The sequence below is a fragment of the Euprymna scolopes genome, chromosome 45 (assembly GCF_053919585.1).
Source record: "Euprymna scolopes isolate OS-2025 chromosome 45, ASM5391958v1, whole genome shotgun sequence".
Classification (NCBI taxonomy): Eukaryota; Metazoa; Mollusca; class Cephalopoda; order Sepiida; family Sepiolidae; genus Euprymna; species Euprymna scolopes.
In genome coordinates, this window is record NC_136526.1 from 28,212,280 (window position 1) to 28,239,185 (window position 26,906).

A 26,906-nucleotide genomic window follows, 5' to 3' on the forward strand; every position below is an offset into this window, starting at 1 on the left:
CAAAATAGTATTGTTGGAAATCAAATTTGAAAACTCAGAATAAAAAATGAAACTTTTTTCTGCTTTCGTTTTGAAAGCAGAAAAAATAGTTTTCTATTTTTAAGAAAATGCAACCTTGTTAATACACTGACAACAATGGTTAGCACATATCGAGCCGTTTCCCTTATGCGATTTGAATTTCTATAAAAGATAACATTTTAAAGAAATTTCCGCACACTTAATAATTATCAAATATTTATATATGATACATGAAAATAATTCTGAAACTATTATCTTATGAAAATGGATGATATATACCGATTTATAAATTTTTCAGAATTTGACAAGATACACCTGAAGGAGGTTATATCGATAGAAATGTGAAAATAACACCAATAAGAACAGCAGTCTGAGGAATTCAGACAATAGGAAATAAAAATGTCTAATTTATGAATGCATGATGGACTGGAAATATCATATTCCAAAAATCACGTAATTTGATCAAGTAGTTTTATTTTTATAAAGAAAAACTTTTTTAGTGATTATTAGGAATTCATAAACATTGCAACATAAATCGAGTTTAAATTATTGTCGAGTTATCTCCATATCTTTTCTTGATATTTTTTTCAAAATGATGGGTGATACAGTCACTCGTTATACTTTGATTTTCTTATTAAAAATAAAATTGCCTAATATACATGATGTTTGGAATATGATATTTTCGTTTCATGTCAGGTATGTAGATGATACAGATTTTTCTTTATTTTTGTTTTATTAATATAGGGATAATTCTGGACAAGTTTAAGTGAAATAAGCTTAGTTTCCTAATTTTTTTTAAGTTTTTCATGCACTCAAAAAACGTCTTCCTGTAAAAAAAAATAATTGGCCAAAACATCTCAGATTCATATTTTTAACCTAAATGAAATAGATCGACTAGATTAGAGCTTAAAGTAATATTTGCTACTGTTACATGATAAGGGCTGTCCCCTGTTCATGTAAGTATAAAAATAGAGAGATTAGTTAAAATGAAAATAAGAGAAAGCAGAAATCGAACCCTGGACATAAGTTTTAAAGAACAATAGGTTTAAATGGAATGTCCAGTAAATTGTTAATTCGGATGAAATAAATAATAAATAAACTATTCAATTGTTAAAAGAATGTGGATAATAAAATATGGTTAAATAAATTAGATATGTAGGTTAAATTCCTTTGTGGAAACAACACAAGAAAAATAGGTTATTGGGAAATCAATGTCGGAAACGTGCAAAGTCGCGCATGTTGAAACACGTGAATTTTGCTCACGTGGCCGGGACGCATGGATTTCTCAATATAGGAGGTGGGAGTTAGTTGGTCGTGGAGAGAGTCAGAGACAGTCAGAGAGACAGTCAGGGGAGACAGAGACAGGCGGACGTCTGAAGCGAGACGTCACTTCAGAAACTAAGATGTGAAACTTTGAGTTCTTAATGAGGAAATCCCGACCGGTCGTATTAAATAAATTCACCATGTGTTTTGGATAAAGCTCATCTTTGTGTTTGTGATTTCTACAAAAAGGTAAATTGTATTGTTATTATATGTCTGTGTTATAAAATGTCATTACATACACATCTCTCTCTAAGATAGAACATCATATGTAATAAGACAAGAACTCTCACTAAGACTCATATCATTACTAATAAGAACTCACGTAACATACGCGCACAAGTGGTATCGTCTAATAATAATAATAATAACTATATAACACTACTTGTGCAGTTGACTGACCATGCTGAAATAACATTATTTAGAAAGCCACTCTTAACAAGCAAGCAAGACTTTTTGATGATTGTCCAGAATTCCTCCTATATTATAATAAAAATAAAGAATTCAGAAAAATCTTTATGATGCATATACTCATCATGGATCAAAAAGATTATATTTCAAAAATCATATGAATTGATAAACTATATTTTTGTTTTATATATATAATCATTTTTTACAATTTTTAGTGATTAATGGCAAATCTTAGTCATCAAAAGGCTAATTTTGATTTTTATTTCTTGTTAAGGAGGAGATAACTCTTTAGTCATGACAGTAAGACACTCTCTTTGCTTCCTTATAAAATTTGATTTTAATTTAAAAGAAAAACAATTCAAATGATTTTTGGAATATGACATTTTTGTTCTGTAACAGGTAAGTATATCAAAGATTTGTACATAAATTTTTTTATATAGAGGGAATTCTGGATAAGCCCGAATTTTCAACTATCCTGTACTTTCACCTAACAATAAAAATTTGATTCTGCAGCAAAGATGTCGTGCTAATTTTTGGTTGTATAAATTCATGTTTTACAGTATCTTTTTTATTAAATTGTTAGGTGAAAGTACAGAATAGTTACCAAACACTCCTCTCCCTATATTAAGAATGGTTTTCTAAATAATAAACATTACTTTAACATGGTACCTTCTCTGAATAAGTACCATTTTTTTGTTTATTAAATTGTTAGGTAAAAGTACAAAATAGTTACAAAACACCCTTCCTATGTTAAGAATGGATTTCTAAAGAATACCATTATTTCATTACAATAATTTTCAGCATAAGTACCAATAAACAAAAGACACAATAAAAATTAAATTTAACTTGAATAGCACGAGCCATAAAGTTGCACAAGTACCTGATATTTTTAGAAAGATGTTTTTTTTTACAAAATAGTAAAATAAATTCAAGTATAATTTTACTTTTTAAACATTTAGTGATGAATTTATGTGAGTTGATGTGAAATTTCAAGATGAGAAAACATCTTTGCAAAAAAATAAAAACAACAAATGATGCTTATTTAGAATTACGCTTAATCAAAAACCAAAAACACAAATTTTATAATGTTTATGGTATCTTTTTTATTAAATTGAGAATGAAGATATCATATTCCAAAAATTACAAATTGATCAAGTAGTTCTTTTTCAACTAAGAAAATCAAATTTTAGTATGAAACGAGGCATCTGGAGCTCCATTTCACAGCTGATCTGAAATGGAACACATGATACATCAAATCTGTTGCCAAGATCACTAGAAAAATGGTGGGATTATTGTATTGCTCCAGTAGGTATCTCACTGCCGATGCAATCCTCTATCTGTATAAGAGCCAAATACCTCCTAAAATGGAATACCGTTACCACATCAAGGCAGGAGCTGGTTGGTGTGCCTTATTCTGCCTTGAAAGAGTCCAAAACTGGCTTCCAAACTTAGTAGGCAATGCCCTTTTCTCTTCCCTGCAACCTCTTTCACACAGAACAACCGTTGCGAGCCTGTGTCTGCTCTATTGTTATTTTCATGACAAGTGCTTATTTGAGCTCCAATCTATGGTTTCTCCTTGCCAAACTTTCACAAAAACACTCAACTAGCTACAACTAATATCAACAATTTCCTCCACTCTCTATCTGTGCCTAAATCTAAATGCAGCTTCCATGAACGAAGTTTCTTTTCTTAGAACTGCCTGCCTATGGAACATTGTTCCATTGGCTTCCCAGACAATTACAATATGGTAGCCTACAAGTCCAATGTAAACAACCATCTCTTAAAATAATCCTAATTCTACCCAATCTACATCATTAACGATTACGAAACTACTACCTTAACTCTTGAGTGGCATCTGGGTCTTGATAAGTGGTGACTACCTTGTAAAAAAAAATATGGCCCAAAAGAGACGGCCATTTTAGATAACTTGTTATTTTTCAACTGTTTACATAAAAACAATCTGTCGACTATCTTAACAAGTACTGTTTGTTGTTTTGAAACTAGAAAACATGAGGCAAACATTCACCGTCAAGAACAGTCAGCAGAAATTGGAACTCAGAACATGCACAATTTGACAAACTCACTAAATAATGACGAGTTTATGTACAAAGTCATAGCACTCCAAGCCTAGGTCTCTTTGGACTTGTGGGCCGGTGTTGAGTCCTGCTGCCACACTCAGGGTCTGCTAGTGGTCCCCTGATTGCACCACACTCTTTAGCACATCCAGGTACAAAGATATGATGTGGCCTTCACTTGAAACCACACCAAAGACCATAACTTGCCAAAAACTTTTTTTTTCTTCATCCTGGGCACGTCCCTGTTATTCGCGGCAATCCAGTGATGCATTTTGAGGTGCTTGCGACGGTTCTGTTGACATTAGTTGGGTGTTGTAGAGAGCATGAGTTGTACAGCAGGACTTCTCCGATCTCGCTGGTTGAACATTGTCATTTTCAGTCATGATAGAAACTGAAATTTGTACACAACTTGCCAATTAGCAGATGGACTGCAACATAAAAAGAAAACCGATTTTCATCAAACGGAAACGGAATCATGTTGTCTTTTCTAAGCCGACAATTTTATCGTTCCACCCGGAAGATACTTTTTGTTTTACTTGAAATTCAATATTTCAAATTTTGCTCTAATAACAAAGAAACAACTCTTCACGCATGCGTTGTGAGTAGTCTGTTTACAAAATGGCAGTTGAACGTAAGACAAAAAAGATACAAATAGCAGAAATGGGTCTGAAATTAGAGCTTTGCTATCAGTTTAAAAAAAGTTTGTACTTCGTCGACGGTTTCACAACGAATAACATAACCGCCTCTGTTTTGGTCTGTATGGATTTTCAGAACTCTTCACCCAATTATTTCCTGTCATCATTTTTCCTATTTTTTTTTTATTTCTGACTTTGTGAGCGACTCTCGCGTCTCCAAAGGAGAAAACATCATGGCACTATCTTTTTACCCCCCCCCCTAAAAAAACACAAAGAAAAAATATATAGTTCAAAGAATTTTCGAGCAATTATTATAGACAACAAGCTGAAAAAGTGGTAAAGAAACAGATATATAATAAATAAAGGCTGCCAAAGTCAAGATAAGTTACTCTTCTCCCTACCTGGATAAGTTGTTTCGTCGGGGACGGCAAATCAGCTATCACCGTCTAGAAAACGGAGGCCCTAAGCCAACAATGAAATGCCTCGAGAAATATGTCGGATAACCTAATTTAATTTATTAAATTTCTTCACAAAGATAATTACAATAATCTTTAAAATTAAATATTTCCTGATCAAAAGGTACATACCTTAATAAATGTTCTGAAATAGAGACAGAATGACAGTGTTCTAACGATGTTGTTGTAAAACACGTAAATTTGAAGTGGTGGGAGGTGAGCATAAAAACAGAGTAGGAGGAAGAAGAGGAAATTATTGTCTTTATTAGACAGGGTTAAAGTAGTAGTGGGAGGTAAATTTATACTATTTAAATAGGTAGAGTGGCAGGATGAGGAGGAAATCAATTTCTTATCTAAACAGGGTAGGAGTTAAAGTAGTAGTGGGAGGCAAATACTGAAAATACAGGGAGTTGCAGGATGAGGTTCAAATCGATGTCTTTTTGAGACGGGGTGAGAGGGATTGTTAATGGACGTGATATTTTTATATGTAGTATTAGCGTTCAGATAACCGGTGCAGGGTAAATATGTCACAGGTAAATAAAAATGCCACTGGAAAAAAATAGCAAAAGTGAATAAATAGAAAAACATGACACAAGGCAAGAATCAATTTGCTAAGTTAATTTGTTTTGTTAACTAAAACCATTCGGGGGAAAAAGAAGTTAAAGCCGTAACATGTTAACTGGGCCTGTTTACTATTTAAGTGACGCCATGCGTGTGGTGACGACCACCGAGATATAGAAGGAAGGCCTGTTAACTGAAAAATGCCTGCAGGCAATGTAGGTAAAATTTGTCAAACTATCACTGCCGATACTATACGAGGGCATTTTTTTTTAAAGATTTAAAACATGTTAAAAAAGAAAATAAAAGGAACCCAATTCGATTAATAATGAAACTGAACTTTATTCAATATGTAGGGGAATAAATAAGAGCACCGGATTACCGGTGTAGGGTAAGGAGTGAGGTCCCTTGAGAAAAGAAGAGAAGAGTCCGTACACATGAGGCACGGACGCAAAAAGTTCTTCTCCTAAAAGACAATGTTGGACAGGCAGAGTACAACTCTAGAATACAGTCCTCACTCCTCCCGTAAACCCCACTATTGAAGTGAGTAATCTTTTTACCTTAATGTTCTGAATTGCAGTGTTGTCATGTTTTCATGTTTGTTAATAAATTCTTGTCGTTTATACTTGTTGTACGTTTAGTAATTATTAAAGCTGGTCGGTAGTTTTTGGGACTTGGAAGAACCTAAACCCGTACCAACAAATATAAAATATAAATATTATGTAAAATTACGTAATTTTAAAGAAATATACAATCTTATAATGATAAAACTGAATTGTGAATTTAGGGAACAAACAATTAAAGAAAAATATTAAACACAAACATTTCTTGGCCTTTGGGGCAAGATCACAGTGTAGTATCTGTTCTGTCCTCGGTCGGTGGAGGAGAAATCTTTCATGACTGAGATTATTTTTGTTCCTATCCAGAGTGCCCCTTATTGGGAAGCTTGCTTTTCCCGCCAAGATTATATATTGAAATATTTAAATTATTACTTTAAATACAGAAATTATATTTAAAGTTTTGGTTTTCTGTTCTTCTATGTCCATTTTTTCCCCTCATGTTTTTCATCAAAATGTATAGCATATTTTCATGGTTAGGCATCCTATACTCTGCAGTAGTCTTCATTTTTACATCAGTGCAGAATGAAAATAAAGTTTGTAGTGAGTTAACAAACTATTTACTATAAGCGGATAATGCCCTGTGCCAAAGTGATTCGGCCGCACTGACCAATCGGTTGACAGGGCGCATTGATTTGAGCTGTCCCCTTAAGAACTATTTTTTAGCCCTTTGGTATCTCAGCTGCGATCAACAGAGAGACCCCAGCATGCGACCTGTACGGACCTCACTCACGCTTCTACTTGTTGACGACTGCAGTCTGATGGCAGACGACACCTCCAAACAGACTATTACTAAATAAACCCTTTATTATTGTTTTGTTAAAAGCAATGTTGTTTGGCCTTGTGTTTATTTAAGTAATTATTCTCCGATAAAATGGTGACCCGAAATGAATAGAGACCTTTTGATTACAAAGCGGCATTTCTTTTTTTTTTTTTTTTTTGAGCAAAATATAAAAAAACAACAAGGGACCAAATCAAAGGCAGAATGACTGGAAGAAATATCTTTTTATGAAAAGAATTTCGACGAAAACAACAAGAAAATTATTCATTTTCCTTGTGTTGCCATTGCCGATACAAATAGACACAGCGCATTCAAAATCGAAGAAAAAAACAATAACAAAAAAACTTCAAAACAGGTTTCCCATCTCTCTCTTCTAAAAAAAAAATCTAACAAAAATAAGAAGAAAAATACTGAAGAATTTTGTTTTAAAAAAAACCCTGTAAAAAAAATAAAAACAAACAAAAAAAAAACAGAGAGCGAAAAACATTTTGTTTACAAATAGTTTGTTTTTCTTTACGCGCTAATCAACCATTGGGCATTTTCTTTACCGAAGAGACCAGCTACTACATACTTCAACGTAACAAACTAAAACTATATATATATATATATATATATATATATATAAAAACTGAAGAACTTTGTTCCAAAAATAATTATTTTTTAAAGGCCAACTACACTACAACCGGCACATCACCCCATTATTTGACTAAACACAAGCAATGTTGGATATACAGACGGCGAAGAAAAAGAGAATTTCTCCAGCAGCGTATGAACAACAATGTCGAACCCCCTCGTCAGACTTGGCAAAGAAAAATAAACATGGAGCTGTCGACTTCATACCGAATTAAAAAAAAAAATTTGAGCGTGACAAACATTTTTCACGGTTTCCTGACATTACCCTGCAACAAACACGAGGAGCAAAATCACATAGGCCTATGCACATTCTCTCCTGCACAGCAGATGTAACAACAAAGAAACAATTATAGGACATCCCTATCAACACATAGGAAGAAGTTGAATCAACAATTCGAGTTGAGATGCACCACACACACGATAAACTCACAACTGGAAGTTTCGTTGACAGCCGGCAACTGCACACTAACCGTTCAACATGAAGGAATGCACAACAAGTGCCTGTACAGGCAATGTACACACACTACCGCAGACTCACTTGCGAAGACTCCTAGAACTACCCATGTCAACACAAACAAAAATTTTCCTTCCAAACGAACAATTCACTTCACTCTTCAAGCAACTCGTTGCACATGTCAGTACAAAAAAATAGAAAAAAATTGTCAGCCCTAAAAAAAAGAGTAAACGCCTTTTCCAAGTGTAAGTAAATACTTTTTTTACAAACACACTCCGTTTGCGAAACAACCAACAACAAAAACAGGACGAAAAGTCAATTGCCCAAAACATTAATTATAAAAAGAAAAATATACACTTCATATTTTTTTTCTTTTATTTGTTTCTTCATGAAATTATGTTTCGTTTATTTCAATTAAAAAAAAAATTAGCTGGAACTTTCTATTCTCATTACCCCTTATATATTCTTTCTTCAGCAACCTAAACTTACGGACATTACGTTGTGTTCTGTATTTTTCTAAAGACCGCTACCTTTTTATTTCTCTTCATTGGCTTTTCGCCTAAGCAGGGGGTGATGTAGCAGTTAACAAACTATTTACTATTATTGGTTTTCTGTTCTTCTATGTCCATTTTTTCCTCCATGTTTTTCATCAAAATGTATAGCATATTTTCATGGTTAGGCATCCTATACTCTGCAGTAGTCTTCATTTTTACATCAGTGCAGAATGAAAATAAAGTTTGTAGTGAGTTAACAAACTATTTACTATAAGCGGATCAATGCCCGATGCCAAAGTAATTCGGCCGCACTGACCAATTGCTTGGCAGGGCGTACTGATTTGAGTTGTCCCCTTAAGAACTATTTTTAGCCCTTTGGTATCTCAGTTGCGATCGATAGAGAAATTCCAGCATGCACACCTCTCTCACTCACTCCTCCTCCCACTGCTACTTGTTGATGACTGCAGTCTGTTGCGAGCCAGGATATAAATGTCCTAACTCGCTACAAAAGAAAATAATGAAACGAATGGAAAGAAGGAAACAAAACTCAATTGCTGAATCAAATAGATATGTTGTTTATTTTCTGTTGAAAATAAAGGGGTTTAGGTGGAACAAGTGTTCATTCAGTCATTGATGGCTACGCGCGTGGAAAAGAAAGGAATGAAGTAGAGGACGAGAAATGGCAGTCCCGCATGTAGAAAGATGTTCTTGCAGAGAAGAAATATCGCCAATTGCAGAGACGGTTACTGTTGGGTTTGTCCCAAATGCCGGAGAAAAAACTCTGTACGTGTGGGCTCTTTCTTTGATCACGCGCATATAACGCTAAACGAAATCATTGACTTGATTTACTGGTGGTCAATGGAAGAGCTGTAAGTCAAGGCAGCAGAACAAACAGGTGTCAGTAAAAGGAGTACCCTTGATTGGTATAGTTTTTTTTACGCAAGATTTGTGGTATGTGCCTGATTGACAATCCTGTGGAAATGGGTGGTCCTGGTCAAACTATGAAAATTGATGAGAGTAAATTCATGCATCGCAAATACCACCGTGGACGATATAAAGACGGACAATGGGTTCTTGGTATGGTGGAGAGAGAAACAAATATGACAATGATGGTACCAGTTGAAAAAAGGGATGCAGAAACTCTTTTACCAATCATTCAGCAATATGTTCGACCAGAATCACGGATTATTACTGATGGGTGGCAAGCATATAATGCTCTAGCAAACCACTTTGTGGTCAATCACAAATATCATTTTGTGGACCCAAATGATCCAACAGTACATACCAACACTGTTGAGGGAACTTGGAGTCTGTCTAAGGTTAAATTCAGAGCGATGAGAGGCAAGGCACTAGTTCTGAAAATTTCCACAGCCACATACATGAATTCCTGTGGCGGCGGAGATTTAAAAAGTTAAAAAGAACCACTTCGGCAATATAATTTATTGGATCCGTCATTATTATGTTGTTTGACTTTAATGTTTTTCGGTAAATGTGTGCGGTATCTTTCCACCCTCCAAAATCCTTTAATTTTTTTTTTTGGCTTTAATCTTTTTTAAGTAAAAAACAGTTGATTTTTAGGGGTATTTGGGTCTGTTTTTAAGGAATATCACATTTAAAATTGTTCGCGACAAGTAGTTTTCCTCATATTAATACCTTTATTATCCAGTGTATTCGGTATTGTTTTCACTGGTCGCCATGTTTTTGTACGTGTGTGCGTGCATCGCACAAAAATTGAATGCACGCACTCACTCACAAAACATGGCGACCAGTGAAAACAATACGGAATACGGTAAAAAAAAAACAAAAAACAAAGATAATCTCCCCCCCCCCCTTAAAAATGGCCTGAACGTAGTGTTCATTTTCATTAGTCAACCCCCACGTCAATAAAAAAAGTAGCTATAATGTGGGTGGCTCACTTTACAATAAATATAGAAAAGTGATCCGGGGGATCCCCTAGTTTTTTTAATTAAATTTCTTCATTTTCGTTTTCAGCACACCTACACAAGTGATAATTTGAAAGGATTTTTTAGTGTGTAAAGATAGGGCACATGTGAAAAAATATGCGATATAAAAAATAAATAATTGATAAAAAAAAGTTGACGTATTTTTATATACTTTTTATACGGGGGGGAGGGGTGAAAAAAACGTTGATTTTGTTTTAAACATTTTATGTACAACTTCAAGGTAAGAGAAATAAAAACTTGAATTTAACTTGAATTAAAAATAGCGTGGCACGATAAGTACATAGGTACCGTTAAGTATTCTGCACTTTCATTTAAGAATTGCAACAAAAAAAAAAAAAAAAAAAAAAACGGAAATGTTTGAAAATAAACAAGCTACAAAACGTAAATGTTTGGAAAAATAAAACTTAAATATGTTTGCAAAAAAAAAAAATAAAACGTAAATATGTTTGAAAAAAAAAAACACCCAAAAAACTTAAATATGTTTGCAAAAAAAAAAAAAAAAAACATGTTTAAAATTAAAATATAACAAAAACATTTATTTTTTATTTCAAGGGTGGCATTATTTTGGGCTTCCGTAACTGGGTGGACACACAGTAACGCCATCTATAGTCAAACGGAGGAAACAGGCTCTTTCTTTCTTCATGATCCCCTTATCTTTGCTTCACCTAATCTTTATTTGAATTGGGGGCGAAGCTTTTAGCTTCATTGATATGCAATATATTATATAATCTATTTTATATAGTTTGCTTACATTAAAAAACGACCCTGGTGTCTAACTCTGTTCCGTGGGGAGGCATAGTAAATAGGTACATTATATATCTGTCGTATCTGTTCTTCAGATGTTGGCACCAGGCACCCCTAACACGAAACTGCGAATAAAATATTAAAAAAACTCGTAATTTCTCTTTTAAAAGTGAGTTGTTTATTTTCCTTATGGATTATGCTTCCAAAATAAACTATTAAAGTTGTTTTAAAAGTAATAGGAATATTTTTTTAAATTTTTTAAAAAACAGTAATAAATTTTACGAACTCAATATTTTTCAATTTTTAAACTTTAAAAATCTATCAAAATTTTTCTATTGATTCTATTTTTACGATATTTCAATGTGAAATTTTATGCTCTTTCTAATAAACTGAATATAATATTTTAGACAAACGTTTTTTTTTTAATTCACGCCCCCACCCATTTTCAAGTGTCTACTAAAAAGTAAATAATTAATTTACTCACCAAAGTTTTATAATATCACAAATTGAAGAGAAAAGGTCAATAAATAATATATTCAAATTTAAAACAAAAAAAAAGTAGTGTTTTTTAGAAATTTACCTGTAAAGTTCGAAGTTTACAACCCTTTTTTTAAAACTACATTGTTAGTTTTTTCTTTTGTTTTTTTTTTTAATGAAACCTTAGTCTTTGGTCTTTAATTGAAAAAAAAATTAGGGCTTGAACTACATTTTTGCGAGTAGTTATAAGCTTGGAAAGACAGGGGGTCGAATCATTCACGCCTCCCATTTTGAAATGTCTATTAAAAAGTAAATAATTAATTTACTCACCAAAGTGTTATATATCACAAATTGAAGAGAAAAGTGTTGCATGAGGGACTGAACTGGCTGGAGTTACACCCCCTTACCGGTGAACTCATGTTTGGCAGATGTAAATAAAGACGCCATTTTTATAGAAGCTGATCTGTCGTTATGTCTTATTCAATCTATTGACATCCTCGATAATGACACATGGTGGCCGCGAGTGGGATAAAGATATGTCTAAGTAAGATGTACAAAAGGATAAGAAGCGGAAAGTTATTTGCAGAAACAGATAAGTAACTTTATTGTTCTTGTTTAAAATTGTAATTCGTACGTACGTCACGTGGAGAAAAAAATAATGTCGGAAGGAAGCATGGAAGAAACAAACAGACCAGTGGCTGGCATAAGACCACCAGCGCCCTTATGTATGGAAGATAATTTATCGGCGAACTGGAAGTTGTTTAAACTGAAATGGCATAACTATGCCATTATTACGTGTTTGACGAGACAGTCATTACAATATCAAATGGCACTTTTGCTTCACACGTTGGGAGATGACGCATTGAAAGTTTACTACGGATTTCAATTTCTAACACCTGAGGATGAAAGAACACCCACCGAAATTATTCAGGCATTCGATAAATACGCTATAGGGGAAACGAATGAGACCTACAAGCATTACGTATTTCATTCTAGAAAGCAAGGAGGATCAGAGACTGTGGAATCCTTTATTACGGCACTTCGGACGTTAGTAAAAACGTGCAATTTTTGTGACAATTGCGTTTCATCAGTACTCAGAGATCAGGTAGTGCTGGGAATACACAACCCCCAGACACAAGCTGAATTATTGAAAATAAGACAGTTAGACTTACAAAAATGTATTGACATTTGTAAGCTGTCTGAAAATGCCACGGTCCAGTCCAGAATCCTAAGGCCTGAAGGAGTGAATAAGGTTGATTTTAAACCGAGGAGAAAGACATCGGCACAAACTGACAGAGATTGCTGGGCGTGTGCACTGCGGCATGGACCGAGAAAAGAGTTATGTCCTGCATTTGGCAAGACCTGTTATCAATGTTATGGGAAAAACCACTTTGCCGTGAAATGCAAAGTATCAAGGAAAAAGAAGGTGCAGGCTGTCAAAACCCAATATGAGGACCAGGAAATCGACAGTAGTAGTTCAGACTATGGACAGGTAGACAACATAACGATTAAGGAAAAGGTGAATGCTGTGAGTCAAGAGGTGATAAAGGCAGAAATGATGGTGAAAGGAAAACCAATTGCTTTTCAGCTCGATAGTGGAGCATCCGTGAACATATTGAATGTGAAACACGTAATTGGAAAAACACTGGAACATTCAAATAAGACCCTTGTCATGTGGAATGGAGCAGAAGTGAAGCCGTTAGGAGAGTGTTGAGTTAAAATGATAAACCCCAAAACTGGACAGAAATATGCAGTTAAGTTTGTCATTGTGAAAGAGGATTTCCATCCCTTACTGGGAGCAAATGCAATCCAGAAAATGGAACTCGTCACAATCAATAACGACAAATTCAAAATGGTCGCCAAAGTTTCCCAAATTAATGAATCCAGCACCCAGTACTCGGACAGCATTATCAATGACTTCAGAGATGTATTCAAGGAAGAATTGGGTCAATTACCAGGAGAGGTACATTTGCAGGTGGATCCAGGAGTAACACCAAATGTTGCAGCAACACGAAGAATACCAGTGGCACTTAAAGACAAGCTAAAAGTCGAGTTGGAAAAACTGGTTAAGAAGAATGTTATTGAACCAGTGAGCGACCCAACACCATGGGTAAGTGCGTTAGCACTGGTAACTAAGAAAAATGGAAGCCTGCGGATATGTATAGACCCAAGACCACTGAATAAGGCTCTGAAGAGGGAACATTTTCAGTTACCTACACTGGACGATTTACTACCAGAACTGGCTGACAGCAAGGTATTTTCTACCCTGGATCTACGAGATGGATTCTGGCATGTAAAATTAGACGAAGTCAGCAGTTGCTTAACAACATTTGCTACACCATACGGTAGGTTCCGGTGGAAGGTTTTACCTTTCGGTATTTCTCCAGCTCCAGAGATATTTCAAAAGACCCTTTTTAACAATGTGTCTGATTTGGAGGGGGTGGTTAACAAAGCGGATGATCTTCTGGTGATTGGGAAGGGTAAAACGATGGAAGAAGCAACAATTGATCATGACCTAAAACTCAGGAAACTGTTGCAGAGATGTCGTGATCGCGGGATGCGATTGAATGCTGGAAAATTGAACTTACGACAAACGTCTATATCTTTCCTGGGACACATAATAACCAGTGATGGTTTACTTCCTGATCCTGGGAAGGTAAGAGTCATAAAAGAGATGCCGTGTCCAACAGATGTGAAAGGAGTGCAACGATTGGTTGGATTCGTGAATTACCTGGCAAAATTTCTACCACACATATCTGATGTGATGGCCCCAATTCGAAATTTAGTGAAGGCAGATGTTCCATGGACATGGTCCCAAATCCATGAAGAGGCTTTTGGGAAAATTAAAGAGTTAGTGAGTGAGGCACCAGTGTTGAGGTACTATGACCCCCAACAAATCTTTGGTCATCCAATGCGATGCAAGTGAGAAGGGCATGGGGGCTGCACTACTACAAGAAAGTCAACCCCTAGCCTATACCAGCCGTGCACTGACCAACACAGAAACTCAGTATGCACAGATTGAAAAGGAACTACTAGCAGTAGTCTACGCATGTGAACGGTTTCATCAATATACGTTTGGTCGACAGATAACAGTGCTAACCGATCATAAGCCACTGGAGGCGATTATGAAAAAAGAATTGGTGAAATGCCCAAAACGACTTCAAAACATGCTGATGCGACTACAGGCTTACGATGCTACAGTTCTGTACCATCCAGGTAAGAAAATTTCCTTGCAGACACGCTATCAAGAGCATACATTTATGCATTGAGCAGTGAAGATATGGACGATGAAGATGATGTCAAGGAAGCAAAATATATTCCTGTAACAGAGAGAAGGCTGCTTGAACTGCGCTCAGCCACGAAGGAAGACAGAAGCATGCAGCAGTTACAGCAAGTAATTCTGGAAGGATGGCCAGAAGAAAAAATACATCTTGACCCAGAGGTGAGACCATATTTTAACATGCGGAATGAAATGACGGTGCAAGATGGTTTAATTTTCAGAGGAAACCAGGTAGTGGTTCCACTGACACAGCGGGCGGTGTTGAAAGAAAAGCTGCATTCCACACACCTGGGAGTAGAAGGATGTTGCAGAAGAGCAAGAGAATGCTTGTATTGGCCAAATATGAACAGTGACATCAAAGACTATGTGTCAAAGTGCCCCACATGTAGAAAATATGAAGTGGCCAACCCGGCAGAACCATTAATGGTCCATGAAGTTCCTGACAGACCCTGGGCGAAAGTGGGAGTAGATCTCTTTAAGTTTGCAGATAGAGACTATCTGTACACAGTTGATTATATGAGCAACTTCTGGGAAATCGATCTTCTCAATACACAAGCAAAGACAGTGATAACTAAACTTAAACACCATTTTGCACGACATGGAATACCAGATCAGGTCGTAACTGATAATGGGCCTCAGTTTAGTAGCCAGGAATTTTCTACCTTTGCAAAAAAGTGGTGTTTTACACATACACCTGTCAGTCCATACAATAGCAAGGCAAATGGCAAAGTGTAATCTGCGGTAAAGATGGCAAAGAACCTTTTCCAGAAAGCGATGGACAATAAGGCTGATCCATACCTAGCAATGTTGGATCACAGGAATACGCCAGCCAAAGGTCTCTTATCACCAGCTCAGAAGCTGATGTCAAGGAGAACAAAAACACTTCTCCCAACCAGGGAGGATTTACTCAAGCCAGAATTGCCCAAAAATCTGAGAAAATCAGTGAAGCAAGACCGCAGGAGGCAAGAACATTCGTTCAACCACAAAGTAAAACCACTTAAACCATTGTATCCTGGAGATGTAGTACGGATGAAACCACACATAAATGGTCAAAAAGAGTGGAGGAAAGCTGTTGTATGGAGGAGACTAGATGAGCGATCATACCATGTAAAAGTGGGTGGGGACTTATATCGACGGAATAGAGTAGATTTGAAGAAAACTGCAGAGACACCCCCACTCACATCAGGAATACACCAGCCATATGAAGTGCAGAGCGAGTTACCCAAGAATACAGAGCAGAGTACAGAAGAGATATGTAACTCAGAACAACCTCAATATGAAGGTGAAATAAGAGAAAACCTCAACCCGATCCCATCCCCAACAAAACCAAGTCCGGAAAGGTTGTGGACAACACGGTCAGGAAGAATAATAAGAGATCCTGTGAGATTCAAGGATTTCGCAACATAAGTGAAAGGGCAGAATAATCCCTGTTAGGTAGGAGGGTAGTCAGCCCAAGGAATGCCTAGATCACTGTGTTTTGTAGACTGTTTTAATTCTTATCAGACTTTTTGTTGTGTTTTTTTTTTTTGTCTTTATCTTCTGTTTTTATTATTGAGAAAAGGGAAGATGTTGCATGAGGGACTGAACAGGAGTTTTTACCGGCTTACGGGTGTACTCATGTTTGTCAGATGTAAATAAAGACGCCATTTTTATAGAAGCTGATCTGTCATGTCTTATTCAATCTATTGACATCCTCGATAATGACACAAAAAGGTCAATAAATAATATATTCAAATTTAAAACAAAAAAGTAGTGTTTTTTGTAGAAATTTACCTGTAAAGTCCGAAGTTTAAAACCTTTCTTTTTTTTTTTTTAAAACACGTTGTTTTTTTTTTGTTTTTGTTTTTTTAATGAAACCTTCGTCCTTGCTCCTTTAATTGAAAAATAAATTAGGGCTTGAATTACATTTTTCGAAGAGTTATAAGCTTGGAAAGACGGGGTGGAATTATTCACTATTTTTCACGAAATTTCTGACACACCTAATGCTGCAGTTGCTGCACTTCCATTTCTTGTTCTCTTTCGATGGAGAAGCACTGAGGAGGAGCAGTCCTTCGCGACTAAGACAATTTTTTATTTTTGTACTTTCCCACATTAAAAACGACCCTGGTGTCTAACTCTGTCCCGTGGGGAGGCATTGTAAATACGTACATTATATATCTGTGAATATATCTATTCATGCTTGTGATGTTTATGCGTTAATTATAAAACATTTTAATTATAATTTAATTATAAAACATTTTAATCATAATTTAATTATAAAACATTTTAATTATAATTTAATTATAATACATTTTAATTATAATTTAATTATAAAACATTTTAATCATAATTTAATTATAAAACATTTTAATTATAATTTAATTATAAAAAATTTTAATTATAATTCAATTATAAAACATTTAATTATAATTTAATTATAAAACATTTTAAAATTTAGAAACCTTGTAACATTCAATTTTTAATTAAAATTTTTTAAATCTTAGATTTTAGTCTTGATTATTAGTGAAAATATTTTTTCTTCAATTCTTTCTTTCACTTTATACAAAAATTTCGATTATTGTCAATAATTAAAGTGTTTTACGCTAATTTTTAATTTCTTAACTCATATCCTGAACTGTTAATAATTTAAATTTCTAATACCATGTTTATTTGAAATTGTAAATTACGTATATCTTATTATGTCATAAACTTAAATCTGTATGGAATCGCATAACAATTCATGATAAACGTTGAGAAAGATTTATTTGTTATATAAATTGTTTAAAACTAGCAGGCCCTGTGGAAATTCCATAGCGGCATCTTTCATATGTAATATATTGGTCATTCTCTGGACGTTCAACGTGAATGGAGACCCTGCAATATTATCGTAGACCGTTTGTTAAAACCGTAAAAGTATTTATCTAAGTAATCTGGTGAATGGTAGTGCCAAAATATACCTGGTCATAACAGTTTATCTTCAATACGATTATAGGAGTCTGTGTGATATTTCCATTGTATGGACACGCAATGTGAACTGAAACCACACGATATCATAATACCATCTTTAAACAGGATAGACCTGTTGTATTGTGTTTTGTATGGATACGAAACTTCCCAATAGCACTCTCCCTGATGAAATGCTAGCTCTGTATACTACTCCAGTAGTGTCGTGGCTACCGAGAAAGAAGGCCGATGCATATGACAGCGTAACGTCACTTCCTAATTAAGTTGTAGGTATAGACAGCTTCCGGTATTCAACCACGTGGTCATGCTAACAGGCATAAAAAAATATGGCTACCAATATGTGTTACCGATTGTCCATGTATGTTCTAAAGAAAAAGAACAATTCTCCATTCGGAAAATAATTATTATAATTGCACATTTGGGATAATTTTAATCAAAATATCGTAAGTGAATTTGTGTTTGAACTTTTATTTTTATTGGAGAAAGTTGAATATTTCATTTTATTTATTTATTTATTTTTTTTTACTGCAAAACACCAATTTTTATATAAGAATATTTTTCAGTCCGTTCTAAATAAAAACTGAGTATTTTCAAATATTTTAAAGTAAGCATTTTTCACGGCAGTGTTTTTTTTTTTGTTTTTGTTTTTTCTTTTACGATTGGTGATTCATCAATGTTTTAGCACCGGGCGTAATTTATTTCTTCAAAATATATTTAAAACTTCAATTTTTGTTTTACTATACACATAGATTCGAAAAAGTTGTCAAAAAACAAATATATAACAAATAAATGTTATCAAAGGCAAGATAAGTTACTTTTCTACCAAACATGCCAACATTTTTCTTTTTAAAATATATTGATAAACATTGTATGATTTTCGAAGCGATTACACGTTTTAACGTGAGTAAAACCACTAAAAACCTTCCCAGATAGAAGAAGAGTAACTTATCTTGCCTTTGATAACATTTATTTGTGATATATTTGTTTTTTGACAACTTTTTCGAATCTATGTGTATAGTAATACAAGCCCAAAATTTAATTTAACTTGAAAATAATATTTAAAATACCTGGGCGTACACTGCACAAGCACCCTTATTATCATAATAATAATAGTAATAATAATAAAAAAAAACTGGTGTAGATGACATCGACTGGCGCTACACCACACCAACTAGTTGCGAAGGGTCAGGGAGGATGGAAAGACCGAGGTGAGAATGTACTGACCAAATATCCACTGGAAGTGTGCAGTTCAAATCTGGTACCTTGGGGAGGCATTTTGTCACCCAAACCCCAGGAAACACCAATGGCCGATGCCAACGAGAAATCAGTGATAACGGCTGTTGCAATAACATGCAATCATCTGCACAAGTGGTCAAAAGGTGGAGAACACTGGAAATCTGGGGAGACTTGTTGTCACTTAGTCTCCAGGGAATACCACAGGTTACTGTCAGTAAGCAATCACTGATGATGGCTTGTGAGACAACTAATACGCTACACATTTTGATTAAAAACATGGGGAAAAAATGGACATAGAAGAACAGAAAACCAAAACTTTAAATATAATTTCTGTATTTAAAGTAATAGTTATTTAAATATTTCAACATATAATCTTGTGAGGAAAATCCAGCTTCCCAATAAGGGGCACTCTGGATAGGAACAAAAATAATCTCAGTCATGAAAGATTTCTCCTCCACTGACCGAAGACAGAAAAGGTAAAGTGTAGCATCCAAACAGATACTACACTGATCTTGTTCCGAAGGCCAAAAAATATTTGTTTAATGTTTCTTTAATTGTTTGTTCCCTAAATTCATAATTCAGTTTTATCAGTATTAAATTGTATATTGCTTTAAAATTACTTAATTTTACATAGATAATATTTATATTTTTTCAGTTTCAGTATTTATCGAACTGTGTTCCTGGGCCTTTGGGGCCTGGGCAACAAGTTTCAAGCAAAGACCATATGTGGGGGTAACCCCACATATAAGACCTTGGTCAATGTAGGGAAACCCTCCATACCAATTGTCACCATCCAGCTCCCCTACTCCCCGGGGAGTTGGTCCCATTTCCCCTTCACTCCTCACATTAAAAATCGGCCTTGTGCCTAATTTGCTCGGTGGGGGAGTAAATAAATAGCCTTTTTCTTTTTAAAAATAATTTATTGCTCTTTTTCAAATGCCCCTCATATAGTACTGACAGTCTGACAAATCTTACCTACCTCGCCTGCAGACATTTTTCACTAAACAGGCCTTCTTCTTACGCTCGGTGGCCGTGGTAGTGTGTGCCATGTCACTTCATAGTGTTGACGTCGGACCCGATGTATCATTCGTTTGTGCCAATAAAAACCTTATTTAAACGGTATACAGTATTTGTTTTACTTACAACAAGATCCTACCCTTGGATTCTTGCCAGAAAACCGAGAAGGTATATTTTAGTTTCACATACGACCTAAAAGCGACATCATTTTATTTTTTAATTTCATTTTTTTTACATTGCGTCTTTGGTGATAGGGAGATCCTATTTATTAAAAACAAGGATAGAAAGTGATAACATACTATAAACATTAAATTATTTGTATATCCATGTATTACTAATAATTTATCATCTATGTATTCCTAATATTTTAACATCCATGTATTCCTAATATTTTAACATCCATTTATTCCTAATAATTAATCATCTATGTATTTCTAATAATTGATCATCTATGTATTCCTAATAATTTATCATCTATGTATTCCTAATAATTTATCATCCATGTATTTCTAATAAGTTATCATCTATGTATTTCTAATAATTTATCATCTATGTATTCCTAATAATTTAACATCTATGTATTCCTAATATTTTAACATCTATGTATTCCTAATAATTAATCATCTATGTATTTCTAATAATTGATCGTCTATGTATTCCTAATAATTTATCATCTATGTATTCCTAATAATTTATCATCGATGTATTTCTAATAATTTATCATCTATGTATTCCTAATAATTGATCATCTATGTATTTCTAATAATTGATCATCTATGTATTCCTAATAATTGATCATCTATGTATTCCTAATAATTTATCATCTATGTATTTCTAATATTTTAACATCTATGTATTCCTAATATTTTAACATCTATGTATTCCTAATGATTAATCATCTATGTACTTCTAATAATTTAACATCTATGTATTCCTAATAATTTATCATCTATGTATTCCTAATAATTTATCATCTATGTATTCCTAATAATTTATCATCTATGTATTTCTAATAATTTAACATCTATGTATTCCTAATAATTTATCATCTATGTATTTCTTATATTTTAACATCTATGTATTCCTAATAATTTATCATCTATGTATTCCTAATAATTTATCATCCATGTATTCCTAATAATTTATCATCTATGTATTTCTAATAATTTAACATCTATGTATTCCTAATAATTTATCATCCATGTATTTCTTATATTTTAACATCTATGTATTCCTAATAATTTATCATCTATGTATTCCTAATATTTTAACATCTATGTATTCCTAATAATTAATCATCTATGTATTCCTAATAATTAATCATCTATGTATTTAACATCTATGTATAATAATTAATCATCTATGTAATTTAACATCTATGTATTCCTAATAATTTATCATCTATGTATTCCTAATAATTTATCATCTATGTATTCCTAATAATTTATAATCTATGTATTCCTAATAATTTATCATCTATGTATTTCTAATAATTTATCATCTATGAATTTCTTATATTTTAACATCTGTGTATTCCTAATAATTTATCATCTATGTATTCCTAATATTTTAACATCTGTGTATTCCTAATAATTTATCATCTATGTATTTCTAATAATTTATCATCTATGTATTCCTAATATTTTATCATCTATGTATTCCTAATATTTTAACATCTATGTATTCCTAATATTTTAACATCTATGTATTCCTAATAATTTATCATCTATGTATTCCTAATATTTTAACATCTATGTATTTCTAATATTTTAACATCTATGTATTCCTAATAATTTATCATCTATGTATTCCTAATATTTTAACATCTATGTATTTCTAATATTTTAACATCTATGTATTCCTAATATTTTAACATTCATGTATTCCTAATATTTTAACATCTATGTATTCCTAATAATTTATCATCTATGTATTTCTAATATTTTATCATCTATGTATTCCTAATAATTTATCATCTATGTATTCCTAATAATTTATCATGTATGTATTCCTAATAATTTATCATCTATGTATTTCTAATATTTTATCATCTATGTATTCCTAATAATTTATCATCTATGTATTCCTAATAATTTATCATCTATGTATTTCTAATAATTTATCATCTATGTATTCCTAATAATTTATCATCTATGTATTCCTAATAATTTATCATGTATGTATTCCTAATAATTTATCATCTATGTATTTCTAATATTTTATCATATATGTATTCCTAATAATTTATCATCTATGTATTTCTAATATTTTATCATCTATGTATTCCTAATATTTTAACATTCATGTATTCCTAATATTTTAACATCTATGTATTCCTAATAATTTATCATCTATGTATTCCTAATAATTTATCATCTATGTATTTCTAATATTTTATCATCTATGTATTCCTAATAATTTATCATCTATGTATTTCTAATATTTTATCATCTATGTATTCCTTATATTTTAACATCCATGTATTCCTTATATTTTAACATCTATGTATTCCTAATATATTATCATCTATTTATTCCTAATAATTTATCATCTATGTATTCCTAATAATTTATCATCTACGTATTCCTAATAATTTAACATCCATGTATTCCTTATATTTTAACATCTATGTATTCCTAAGAAGTTAACATCCATGTATTCCTAATAATTTATCATCTATGTATTCCTAATAATTTATCATCTATGTATTCCTAATAATTTATCATCTATGTATTCCTAATATTTTAACATCTATGTATTCCTTATATTTTAACATCTATGTATTCCTAATAATTTATCATCTATGTATTCCTAATAATTTATCATCGATATATTTCTAATAATTTATCATCTATGTATTCCTAATATTTTATCATCTATGTATTCCTAATAATGTATCATCTATGTATTTCTAATAATTTATCATCTATGTATTCCTAATAATTTATCATCTATGTATTCCTAATATTTTAACATCTATGTATTCCTTATATTTTAACATCTATGTATTCCTAATAATTTATCATCTATGTATTCCTAATAATTTATCATCTATGTATTCCTAATAATTTATCATCTATGTATTCCTAATAATTTATCATCGATGTATTCCTAATAATTTATCATCGATGTATTTCTAATAATTTATCATCTATGTATTCCTAATAATTTATCATTTATGTATTCCTTATATTTTAACATCTATGTATTTCTAATAAGTTATCATCTATGTATTCCTAATAATTTATCATCTATGTATTCCTTATATTTTAACATCTATGTATTCCTAATAATTTATCATCTATGTATTCCTAATAATTTATCATCGATGTATTTCTAATAATTTATCATCTATGTATTCCTAATAATTTATCATTTATGTATTCCTTATATTTTAACATCTATGTATTTCTAATAAGTTATCATCTATGTATTCCTAATAATTTATCATCTATGTATTCCTTATATTTTAACATCTATGTATTCCTAATAATTTATCATCTATGTATTCCTAATAATTTATTATCGATGTATTTCTAATAATTTATCATCTATGTATTCCTAATAATTTATCATCTATGTATTCCTAATAATTTATCATTTATGTATTCCTTATATTTTAACATCTATGTATTTCTAATAATTTATCATCGATGTATTCCTAATATTTTAACATCTATGTATTTCTAATATTTTATCATCTATGTATTTCTAATAATTTATCATCTATGTATTCCTAATAATTGATCATCTATGTATTTCTAATAATTGATCATCTATGTATTTCTAATAATTGATCATCTATGTATTCATAATAATTTATCATCTATGTATTCATAATAATTCATCATCTATGTATTCCTAATAATTTAATATCTATGTATGTATTTCTAATAATTCATCATCTATTTATTCCTAATAAATTAATATCTATGTATTTCTAATAATTTATCATCTATTTATTCCTAATGATTTATCATCTATGTATTTCTAATAATTGATCATCTAGAAAACTGTGACACACCTACGAACATATATATGGATACTATTTTTTAAATAACTTTTAAAATTAATTAATTAATTAATTAATATTATTATTATAATTATTATTTCCAACAGAATCCTTTATTTACTTCACAGGTGTAGGTTTGTGGTTCAAAAAAATATAATTGCAAATTACGTAGTACCTCTATTTAGTCATGGCTGACAGAACAAGAACATGTTACTCATGTGAAGTAAATAAAGATTCCTGTCCCAAATTCTGTCCAAATTCGCAAGTTTGACAGAAATATTCCCAGGTTCGACAAGATACACTTGAAGAAGGTCGGAGGTTACATCAACCAAAATGTTGTGAAAATTATACTCAAGATGAGAACAGTAGTCCGATGGATATAAATAATACGAATAACTAATCCTCATCTAAAAAATTCAGAAACAGAATTAAACAAATTACACTCAACTTGGCACGAAAATTAATGTATAATACTAGAACTGTCCACAAGCACCCATGTCGCAGTAGGGCAGGTCGATTTTGGAACACCGGTGACGGTGAGGCAATGGTGATGATAGTTGGTGTTTGACATAGAAAAGACCTACACGAAATATTTTTCTCAAAATCTTTATCTTGAGGAAATTTTAAAAGTTGAAAAATTGAAGCGATTAAAGTTTTTCGGTGAATTATCACGAACGTCCCGTCATCAAAACAATTCGTACTGTTAAGAAAATGGAATCATTATTTAAAATATATTTTAAACTACATTTTTAAATAAAATGAGTGAGGATAATGAATTAATAAAACAAATATTAAGTGTAAAGGCAAACTGATGTTTTTTTTAATAATAACAACCAAAGTTCGCTTTTTCATTTCAGGAACTTTTTTGGGGTGGAAACATTTTATATTTCACCGTCGCAAACATGCTCGTTATTGATATTGAAAATTAACGTTTGTTTATTATTTAATTTGGAAACATTACGATTTATGCTTAATTATTTCGAAAGGAAAAACGAAAAAGACTTGTTTAAAATATATATTATTATATTGCAAGTATCTGCAGTGAATTTAAACATATTAGTTTTATCTTTTTTAAAATTTGTTTTTCTATTAGGTTGGTGTAAAAATAATGGCATTTTTTGGACGTGTAAACGAACGCCAAAAACATTATTTTTGCACCAACCTAATATTTCACATAAAATTCTATTTGAAATTTTTATTAAAATATGGTAATACTCCAGTTTTATATTAAAACAACAACAAAATATAGTCCATACAATTTTATTCTACACATTCTTTACGAAACATAACCACGTAAATTTTCAAGTTTTTCTACTTAAAAAATACTTGCAGAAAATTAGTGTCAAATTTTAATTTCTTTTATTTTTAGGGAGTAATTGTTTTTAAGCAGTGTTTTTCTTCTATAATTATAGTTTTAAAATCAGATAACCTATAAAGATTAATACGAGTAAATAAGGAAACTCCTTTAAAGGTCTTTCGTTATGTGTGCATCTGCATCTATGTTATTGTGCTAAAATAACTTTGTTATTTAGAAAGCCATTCTTAATATGGGAAGGGGGTTGCATTGTAACTATTTTGTACTTTCACCTAAAAATTTAATAAACAAAAATTTCACTATTAAAAATAGGATAGTCAATGCACAAGCATTGGTTTTTCAAACTCTAAACACTAAACACTCGTTTAAAATGGCACAGCTACAGCAAGAATAAATCTCTTTATGGATAAATTCATGTTATCGAAAGAGGAGCTAAAATCTGCTAAAAATGTCTAAACTAAAAACTACTGTGCCTTTGATTTGGTTTGGTCCTCTCTCTCTTCCATACATCTAATGCAACTCTACAAAGTTTTTCATTATTTCTTATAACTAGCACTTATTTTTTACGTATGAAACTGGAAGATAACCTAAAACAGTTTCCTTCAGTTATAATCCATTCATTTATTTTACTTTTCAGATTAGAATGTCAGTAAAAGCACGACGTTCAGTTTTAACCCGTGGTTCACAAAATTTGCTGGTCCACTTTGTCATTTGGATGAAACAGCACCCCCAACTTCATGACAAGTCATCCAGTTTAGTTATTTTCTCGAAAACAGTCATCCTCATTTAAAAAATAGTGAGATTTCTAAGTTAATTGCCAAGGAAATAATTAGTATTCGGCAAGCCAATCCACAATTGCCCTTGTTAAGGTAACATTACATAGGACAGAAGGTCAATATATTTTGCTATAAGAGGACCAAACAGATTGACAGGAAATCTCTTACAGCAATCAAAGTGAAAAGAATGAAGGAACAGCAAGACAGACTGTTTGATATATCTTCTTGTAGCTATAAACTTGAGAAGTGATGACTTTGCAGCAAAGTGCAAGGTAGAAAATTGTCAAAAAGGCACATAATCTGTACTTGTCCTTCTAACAAGGAGGTAAAATTAATTCTATAGATTCACCTGCAATTATGTTCCTTTTTTGTGGAAAATAAAATAATATATTGGTATTTATTATGTAATCTGGCTCTATTATTAAATATGCAAATTTTTCAATTTTCAGGTTCCACTAGAAGAACTGCCATTTACAGCAATTTTTAAATTAATTGATGGAAAAACAAAAAGCCTAACAACATTTACTGGTCCTTTGGGGAAACTTTGTATCAATAATTCTCAAAATTTAATTTACCCAAACAATAGTTAGTTTTATTCATATTACATCGCAAAAATATAAAAAAAAAAATAAGTGTTTTCAAACAATTGTTTTTTCCAGAAATAGTGAACAACTCAAAAAAAAAAAAAGAA

The 26,906-nt window shown here is 32.2% G+C and overlaps 1 protein-coding gene and 1 long non-coding RNA gene across 5 annotated transcripts in view; one reads left to right on the plus strand and one right to left on the minus strand.

Annotated features, from left to right (window-relative positions):
* Positions 1-26,906, minus strand: part of LOC145269305 (uncharacterized) — a 63,069-nt gene that overhangs the window by 3,110 nt on the left and 33,053 nt on the right. The window contains exons 1-2 of one of the 4 annotated variants that reach the window (XM_080125004.1): positions 5,047-5,309; positions 3,834-4,252 (exon numbers count right to left, since the gene is read on the minus strand). The exons of 1 other annotated variant lie outside the window; for it this stretch is intronic. The gene's annotated coding sequence lies outside the window, so the exon portion shown is untranslated. Of the gene's footprint in view, positions 1-3,833; positions 4,253-5,046; positions 5,310-11,966; positions 12,027-26,906 lie in introns of those variants that run through there. 2 more of the 4 variants (XM_080125005.1, XM_080125003.1) reach the window with 2 other exon arrangements.
* Positions 5,446-26,611, plus strand: LOC145269312 (uncharacterized). The gene is made up of 2 exons (XR_013864981.1): positions 5,446-6,015; positions 26,077-26,611. It is a non-coding gene; the product is annotated as an uncharacterized LOC145269312 (long non-coding RNA).